At 36.2% G+C, this 9,593-nt stretch overlaps 2 non-coding genes across 2 annotated transcripts; both read left to right on the top strand.

The window, feature by feature from the left end:
* Positions 1 to 1,673: 1,673 nt before the first annotated feature.
* On the top strand, positions 1,674 to 1,745 carry Trnaw-cca (transfer RNA tryptophan (anticodon CCA)). The gene has a single exon. It is a non-coding gene; the product is annotated as a tRNA-Trp (tRNA).
* A 7,208-nt stretch (positions 1,746 to 8,953) lies between these two features.
* Trnaw-cca (transfer RNA tryptophan (anticodon CCA)) lies at positions 8,954 to 9,025 on the top strand. Its single transcript has one exon. It is a non-coding gene; the product is annotated as a tRNA-Trp (tRNA).
* The last annotated feature ends 568 nt before the right edge of the window (positions 9,026 to 9,593 follow it).

Below are 9,593 nucleotides of genomic sequence, written 5' to 3'. Positions count from 1 at the left end.
GTCGCCATTGCATAAAATTAACAAAATTAGTATATGTTTATTATTTGGCTGCTATAAAACAATAAATAATCGCAAGCAACTTACATTTTAACAAATTTTCCCACAATACGCTACACAATCGAAAGCAAAATTGGATTCGACTCTAAATTCGGAATACAACGAAAATTTCGACAGGGTTGCACCGCTCATAATACTAAATTGTCATTCGATTTTCGATCTTCGACAACCAGCGAATATCGAAGATCGAATCCAACTTATAATAGGGGCCATTATGTTCAATATTTCATTAAGCCTTCATCTGAATAAAAATAGTGAAATCTGAAAGAATCTACATTTTTACATTTTTATTTTAAAATAACATCTAGACTGGTCTTTTAAAAGAGCTTTGCAAATTTAAAAAATTAAAAAAAAAATGTATTGTTTTGTTAGGCCGTTAGGCTTAGTGCTAGTGCCTTTCTTAATGTAATATAATTATAAGTAATTCTAAATTCAAAATTCTAAATTCAAATAAAGAAATAAACAAAATAAATAAATATAAAAAAAATGTTTGAAATTTAATTTTTATGAAAAAATCGTTTAAAACAAAGTTTAACTTTTTTAAATTTTACTTACACGTAAAGGGTATTTTTGAGGTAATAATAAAAAATTAAGCAGTGATTTACTATGTCTTTATTTTTTTATAACTACACTATTTCAAAGAAATTGAAGCAGGACTTTTTTGGTTGAAATCTATCAGGTAATATTAATGACATTTTTTTTTATATTTTTTTTTATTAAAACCTCATTATTCGCTATATTTGTATAAGTATTTCTAGTATTTCGTGGAAAATGTAGTTCCAGAACATTATTCGCGGGTGCAGAATTCGCTCACTATGAACCAAAGCGAAGTTTTTTCCCAAATGTTTTGATATCAGCGCCGCCTGTCGGGCCAAATATTTTCGAAGCAATTACTTAAGTACAGTAATATAATATAAAATATAAGTATGAATAATTTTTGTATGTACAGAATTAAAAAAATACTACTCATGGCTTTAAGCAAATATTAGCGGCAGCTGTTTTTACTCCGCAAATGTTGATATTTAGTACGAATATTAGTACCCATTTAATTGTTTCGAAACTTTGTTGCTAGGCTGTTTGATATTTTTATTGCACATAATATAATATTTTTTTAGTTTTTGTTAATCCATATTTTATTTTATTTAGTGAAAAACAAAGAACGTGCATAAATCTTTTGCCGGTGTAGATAAGTTTGTTTGCTCAGCCAGAATAGGCACCTCCAATCATTGGCGTTCGCTAAGCTGAATCACTACAGCACCACGAATATGTTTCTCCGTTGTCAAGTCGGTGTCCCCCACATCCCCGTCCGCCGCACTATTCGGTGCGCGCTTATCAAACCAAAAACTTATTTATTATTTCTTATGCTTATTTTAGTTCTACCAACAACAAACATTGCGACTGTAACAGCGACAGTGACAGCAGCCACCACGACTGCGTTCTGCGGCAGATCTCAGACGTTTCGTAGTTTATTCCCTTGCTTTGTTTTGCCGTTTGCCGCACAAAAATACGTAACACTCGTAAGTAGTATTTGCAGGTTCGTTTTTGGTTTAACGATTGTGGTTTACTCATTCCCTGCATTTTTTGTAATAAATTGTGCTTGTCGATTTGTGGAATAAGACTCCGTGGCGCAACGGTAGCGCGTCTGACTCCAGATCAGAAGGTTGCGTGTTCAAATCACGTCGGGGTCAATAATGCAATCGAGACAAATTCACATGCATCATTTTTATTACGATTTACAAAAAATTTGGTCAATAGAACAAAGCAAAAAAAAAAAACAAATTTCAAAAATAATTATCTGCTAATAGTAAATATCATTTGCCAGGAGTTACTTTGCATACATAGAAGTAACCATATGTACACTCGTGCCCAGATAAATGGTACAAGAGCGCATTGTAGTAAATACATACTCAAATAGTTAATGTGAAAAAAAAAATTATATTATAAATGGACTACTTGCGTTATTTGATTTTTATTTCACTATAGAATAAATATAATTCCGAAGTACCGTAATGAGTGTTGTATGGCATTATATCGCATATGGCGCGTGTAATCAATGTCAGTAGTGAAAATTATTTGAGAGGTCGAGTACGCAGAATTTGACTAAAGAGAGGACAAATTTTGTTAACAAAATCTCTCTTTTACCGGCATTCTGCGAATGGATGTTCAGTCAAGTAGCACCTCTGAAATTTTTACAAAAATATTCGGTCACTAAAGTTTTTTGGCCTTGTATTCTCTGTTCGTCTTCGGATTAATTTAACGCAAAAAATTAAATGTATTGTAAAAATTATATAAATTGCTCTTGAAAAATGAATTGATTCGTTGCTTTACTGAATATTGCGGAATGTACTCAAAAACTTTTTCTCATCCTTCAGCTCCAATCATTTCCTACCGCTACTACTACAACTATATATTTTGTTTATCTTTTCTTTAATACCTTCTAGAACTTCAACTTGTTTACTAATACTGATGTTTTAATACTACTTAATTTAACTTTATTTATGAAACCAGTTATATAAACCGCTGCAAAAAAGTAGTGACACCATAAATAAATATTGCACCTACAACTGTTTACAGACGTTTACAAAAAATGGGAATCTATGGTGGACCAACAACTAAATACTCAGCTTCACATACAGACTGCATTCCGCTCAGTTCATATTCGCAGAAAGGTGTGTAATGCACCTACGTTCTGGTAAGGTCAAAGAAAAATTTCATTCAACGACAAGGGTTACCTGGAAAAAGTGCGGGTTACCTGGAAAAGACGAATATCTTACTTAATAAGGCACTATTTAGTATCATTCATTAGCAATTAAGATGCGAGTTTTCAAGTAGAAAAACGTTACAATATTTACGTTATCTTTAATTGGTGTAATCCTTAATTCTACATCATTGCGTTTATATATTTATTGCAGGCTCCGGTTTTTTAAAAGATTTTTTCGAAGGAAAAAAACTGCTATGAAAATCCTCCACTGTTACATACCTTTTACAAGCTAACATAGTGTTAATATGTACGCATTTAAGTACCACGGCATAGGTGAACACTGCGAAAGTTCAGATACGACCCGATTGTTCGAAAAACTGCAACGAACTTTAAATCTTTGAGTAAAATTTTGTAAAGGATTTTCCAAACAGAGGTGTTATTTTGATATTGAAAGAAAAATGCTATTTTTTAATATAAAGGATCGGATGTTTATTTCACTATAAAGAGGAAGGCATACTGTTAATAGTGGAAAATAACATCAGGCAAATGACCACCACGACCACGCTTACAGGACAATATCCTTTTCATGAAATTTTCCATAACCGAATTGCAAAGTGGCTGCCCTATGTCCTCGATTGCCTCACGAATTCCATATTTGAGGTCTTGAATCGACCCTGGGCTGTTGGCATAGACCTTCTCTTTCACGTGGCTCCAAAGAAAAAAGTCTTAAGGTGTTAGATCACAAGATCTCGGTGGCCAATTGTCATCACCTCTTCAAGAGATAACACGGCTCGGAAACTTTTCCCGCAAACGATCAACGGTTTCGTTACTTGTGTGGCACGTAGCGCCGTAAAAAATCGTTAATCAACTCTCGATAGCGCAATTCATTCATCAATACACCTGTTATTGGAAAACCCTTTGTTTGATCTGACAAAGTCTTAGTTTCTGACAGCTCATGAAGCTTATTGGTAGAGAAGTCCCATGGTTCATTAGCAATTGTTTTTGATTTGATAGCAATTAAACTATTTTTTTAAAACAGCTCTGCCCTATACCGTAATATGAAGAAGACAGGAATGTAACTTTTCATCAAAGTTACTAAACTAAATTGAAACACAAATTTTAATTCATAAAGATGTTGTATTCAAGAAATTAAAAATCATGTACAACAAATCCAGCTTAACTCTATGAATTGTTCAGGGAATCGTCCAAAGTGGAATACTATTGAGAATTGATGAGCAATTGAAAAAAACGATACTTCGAAAATATGACGAAAAAATTTAAATTCATCATACAGGCGGCATAGAACAATGAAACTTCGACAGATTATTGCCGAAAATTTGTTGGTTCGATGCCTGATTGAATTGACGCTGTACTGAATGCTAGAAATAAACCCACAAAGTGTTGAAGCATTTCTACTTCCTCCTTAAGGAAAATAAAGTAATGCTATTTGTATTTCATTTAGAATTATTTCCTCTCTAAAATATTTTTTTTGTAAATTGTTTTAGAAATACTTGATAAAAAAAAATTTGATAAAATTGCTTATTTATTTTTACATATAAAATAAAAGGTCCTTCATAAGTGACGCCTAGACGTCAGTGGCTAACAATTCCTAACCGGTACCATTTCTTTTGTGTGCAATCTTTGACATTTGTAAAATTTCACACGATGGAACAATGCGTTAAAATTATTGAAACTTATTATGAAAATTCGCGATCTTTAAGAAAAAAATATTACCAAATTTGTGATTTTTTTATCTAAATAATCATTCGAATAAGTCGATGATTCAAAGGTTGTTGAAAAAATTTCATGGAACTGCTTCGGTGGAGGATATAAAAGGGACTGCTAGACCAAAAACTGCACGTTCTGTTGAGAATACTGCTACTGTAGCGCAAAGTGTTGCTGAGCAACCTTCCACATCGAAATCTCGACGTTCTCAACAATTAGGCATTTGTGAATCGACTGTTTGGTGCATTTTACCTGTAGACGAGCTCATGGTGGCCATTTAAATAAATGAAATGAAAATAAAATCTATAATTGTTGAGAGCCGTATTTCCAATAAAAATAGTGAAACATGAAAGAACCTAAATTTCAAATGTTTTATTTTAAAACCAAATCTAGGCGCGCATTTTAAAAGACCTTTTACTTTCATAGAATGATATTTGTGCATCATAATTTGTAAAGCAAATCGAAAATGTAAAGTGAATAAAACTACATTGTAAAATTTACGTGACTACCACTGTACAAGTAAGTATATATGTATGTATAAGTATGTAAATATGTAACTGATCTTGAGGCTCACCTGTTGTTCATTTGTCACAATTTCGCTGAAAGTAAATGAAAAAAAGAAAGAGAGATTAAAAACTGTGCCACAGTATAAGAAAATGTAGTTTTTAAATTGAATTTAAGTCAGTAAAAAGCTATTTATATTATTCATTTCATTATTATTTACTTTTACTTTTTAAATAATCTGAATCTCTCTCGAGCGGTAATATTTCAGAGGAAACTCATATTTCGAACGAACACGTGAGAACGAGGAACAAAAGGAATTTTCGATTTATGTAATATGATAAAAGTATCATAATATAATAAAAAAATAAATACGAACATAATTAAAATAAATAAAATTTACTTAATTCATTAGGTGCGCAACAAAGTTCTTGCTGTTTTTTTATTAAACTTTCAACTTTATTCTGAAAAAATGGTTACAAGTGAATCATTGAAAGTATTACCCATCGCTGGCTACTAATATACTTTTTCCCATCTTTCTGCTAGATCTCGTATACCGTCGCGGTAAAACTATTCATCTTTTGAGGCTATCCACGGATCAAGCCATTTTTTGATGTCTTCATATGAATGGAACTGCTGGTCAGCTAGACCATGCGCCATCGATCGGAACAGGTGATAATCAGACGGCGCAATATCTGGAGAATATGGTGGGAGGGGTAGGTTTTCCCATTTCACTGCTTCCAGGTAGGTTTTAACGGGTTTGGCAACGTGAGGCCGAGCATTGTCATGCTGTAGAATCACTTTTTCATGCCTCTCCACGTATTGCGGCCACCGGCTGCTTCTCGCACAGTACTCGGCTCAATCGCATGAATTGAAGCCGCGACCGATCCCCAGTGATGGTTTCGCTTGGTTTTAACAGTTCATAATAAATAACATCAACTTAGTCCCACGAAATACATAGTATAACCTTCGCAGCGTGAATATTCAGCCGAGGCGACGACGTAGAAGCATGACCAGGTAGTCCCCATGACTTTATTTTCTTTGGATTGCTGTAAAGAATCCATTTGTCATCACCCGTCACGATGCGATAAAGAAAACCCTTCCTTTTTGGCGCTGGAGCAGTTGTTCACAGGCGAAACAACGACGTTCAACATCCCTTGGTTTTAACTCATAAGGAACCCAAGTCCCCTATTTCCGAATCATTCCTAAAGCATGCAATCGCTTGAAAATTGATTGGCGGGTAACTCCTAATACTGAATCAATCTCTTCTTGCGTTTGACATGGATCCTCATTGAGCAATGCCTCCAATTCAGCCACTTCGAAGGTTTTTGGCCTTCCTTCACGCGGACGGTCGTCAACTTTAAAATCACCGTCTTTGAAGCGACGGAACCAATCACGGTACGTTGTTTTACTTAAAGCAGCATCTCCATAACATTTTTGTAGCTCTCGATGCGCTTCAGCCGCCGTTCTTTTCATATGAAAGAGGTCTAAAATATATAAAATGCACGACACTTTCTGTCCATCTGATTCATTACCACTTAACGTGAAACTAAAAACATGACGAAATAAGTCCGTCACTCTGCATTTAAACCAAGAATGCACTTAAAATTGAAGATATTTTATTAAATATTATCTGGAGTTGTGGCGCTTTAGAGTTGAACAGGCGGTTCTTACTTGAAGCTTTTTCAGATTTTATAAATCAATACATTCCCTACACCCATACACTTGCCTCCAGAATAGTTCAAAATGTGGCCAAAAATGTATTCGTTTTACATACAGACACAAAAAGCAATAAAAGCCATTGAATTATCGCAAGCCTCTATCGGAACGTTTAGGATAGACAATTACGAAACATTGAAAGTTCCAACAATAAAATTAGCCCCAAACCCAGCCACTCGCTCGCAATATACAATAATTCAATGCAATGAAGCAACAGAAATAAATGATGCCACCAATGGCTGGCATTGGTGTGGCGTAGTTTCGCAGCCCCCTACAAATGGCCATCATAAATGTAGTGCGCTTTTGGGGGCATACCAACATGCCACCTTGCCACCCTTCATTTAGAACCTAAACACCACACCAGCTGGATAAGAGCTTGAACAGAAGACGTCGACGAAGCAAAGGAATGCGCGCAGCAAAGAAGGCAATAATACGCCGAGCCGCATGGCGCACATCTTGAAGTAATGCTGGTGCTGGTGAGCCAACGGATTCCGCGCTCATCGACGCCATTTGCCGCAATTTATATTTAAACTTGCAACATTCTATTACAACTTTTTTGCCGCTAAACTATGGTAAAGTAACGAGCAAAATGTTGCCGCCTGAATGGATTTGCTGCTGCTGCCGCTACTATTGGCCGCGGCTTTGTACGATTTATGGCGAAAGCGGAAAAATGGGCGCAGCTGAACTGCTGAGCATTAGTTCATTTTGGGATTGGGAAAATGGTATGAGGTCCATAGTTTCATAAGCAGTAACGATAAGAATACCTAAGCTCGATGATCACAACTGCGTGTGTTGCACCCCCTTCCCCATTGAAGCCTCCAAGTTGCTCTAAAAAGTTTAGTTGGTTTAGTTTTTCTTTGAAATTCGCCTCGCATTCACCACTCAAAATTCCTTTCCTAAAAGTTAAATTTTGCACGAACTACTTGAAAGGGAATAGCGGAAGCGGACAGTATGCGGACCGACTTGGCTAAATTTTTGGATTATGAGGCAACAGTGGCCGCAAAGAAAGGACAAACTACAAAGTAGAAAATGGATAAAGAAACCGAAAACTTCACAACCATACAACAAAAGTGTAATGAGAAATACCCATGGATAAACGTTCAACAACAGTGGCAATAATAACAACAAAACAATTCAAATGGTTGCAAATGAAAATTGTTAGTGTTAGTACAAATGGTAATGGCTACCCGCCTGGGTTGGAAGCGGCCGAGCAGGCGTGAGCACAAAACGCCTTCTATCCGACATTGTTGTTATTGTGTGTATTATAAGCTATAAGTTTTAGTCGAATGATGAAGGGGATAGTGAGAAGGTAATAACGCGGTTGGGTCGGGTGCGGTCCAGCAGCATCTATTCGGCATTCAACTAAACAAGTAGCCAGACAGCTGGTGGGCCACACTACAGCCATCGAGCCACCGAGCAGCCAGGCAGCCAGCGGGGAAGGCAGTGAGCCGCGAAGCAGCGACTATTACCTTCACAAAACTTAGAAATAATCACCGAAATAAATCTAAAAATCCCCTTTGCCCGCGCACCAATCTCCATCGCCGCGGGTCTCACCTTGGATTTGCCATTTGCCATTCTGGTTATTCGCGTTAGTTATTTGTGTTTTGTTGTGAGGCGTTAGTTGTAGCCAAAAACTGTAGCTAGCAGCCTAGTCTAAGGAAGAGATTCAGGAGGTTAAAGTAGGGAAGTTCATACGTACATACCCGTCGTGTGGAAGCAACCCACTGTTCGGTGGAGGCGGTGCGGATCTGAAGAAGGGGATCAAAGTGAAATATTTGTTGTGTGTGGCACGTTGAGGGGTTTTTAGTATTTGCGGTGCTTAAGGGCATAGTGCGTAGATTGTTTTGTTGTTAGTTGTAGCTCTTCTTACGCTCATCTCCCCCCTCCCACTCATAAATTTTCCCACATACATACGCACAATTGGCAGCTGCTTTATATTGTATTTTATATAAATACAAAAGCGCTTCCACCTAAACAAACTGCGGCCACACAAATGATGAAAAGCACAAAAATGAAATTCTAAAATCCATTCAAGAGCGAAAATGTTACGAAGAGCAGGCGAGGTGAGTGCTACCGATTAAACTTGCAAGGGCGCACAATGGGATTTTCTAGATTTTTGTATTGCTTATAAGTCGATTAGTATCGCAAGCGTCTTCGCTTAATAAAAATAATAAAATTTGTAGAAGTAACTATTTTTTTAATTTATTTGATTTTTCATTGTCGTTCATATGTAGCTGAATTGATATAAATGACTCCGTGGCGCAACGGTAGCGCGTCTGACTCCAGATCAGAAGGTTGCGTGTTCAAATCACGTCGGGGTCAAACGGTTAAAATGTTTTTTATAATTTTGTTTTTTTAATAAATAAATTAATATTTGCAAGTTAATTTGCAAAGTAAGAAAGCAATATTTGCAGATAGAAAAATATTTTTTTTGCTATTTATGAATTATTGAAATAATATATATATGATCCTCCTCCTCCTATTTGTGGTGTCCGTCTTGATGTTGTTCGACAAATGGAGGGGCCTACAGTTTCAAGCCGACTCCGAACGGCAGATATTCTTAAGCTTTTTCATGGCAGAAATACACTCGGAGATTTGCCATTGCCTGCCGAGGGGCGATCGCTATTAGAAAAATGTTTTTCTTAATTTGGTGTTTTCACCGAGATTTGAACCGACGTTCTCTCTATGAATTCCGAATGGTAGTCACGCACCTACCCATTCGGCTACGGCGGTCGAAATAATACGAACTTTAAAAAAAGGTCTTATAAGTTCGAGTTTCTTTTTTTTAATCGGAATTAAACATATTTTTTTATTTATTAAGAGATTATATTTTCAAAACGTCGCGTCTACGCTTAAAAGTAGAAGAGGAAATAATTGGCGCATATGGAAA

The sequence above is a fragment of the Anastrepha ludens genome, chromosome 3 (assembly GCF_028408465.1).
Source record: "Anastrepha ludens isolate Willacy chromosome 3, idAnaLude1.1, whole genome shotgun sequence".
NCBI lineage: Eukaryota > Metazoa > Arthropoda > Insecta > Diptera > Tephritidae > Anastrepha > Anastrepha ludens.
Note: the sequence above shows the minus strand (reverse complement) of the source record. Positions and strands in the feature narration are given on the sequence as shown.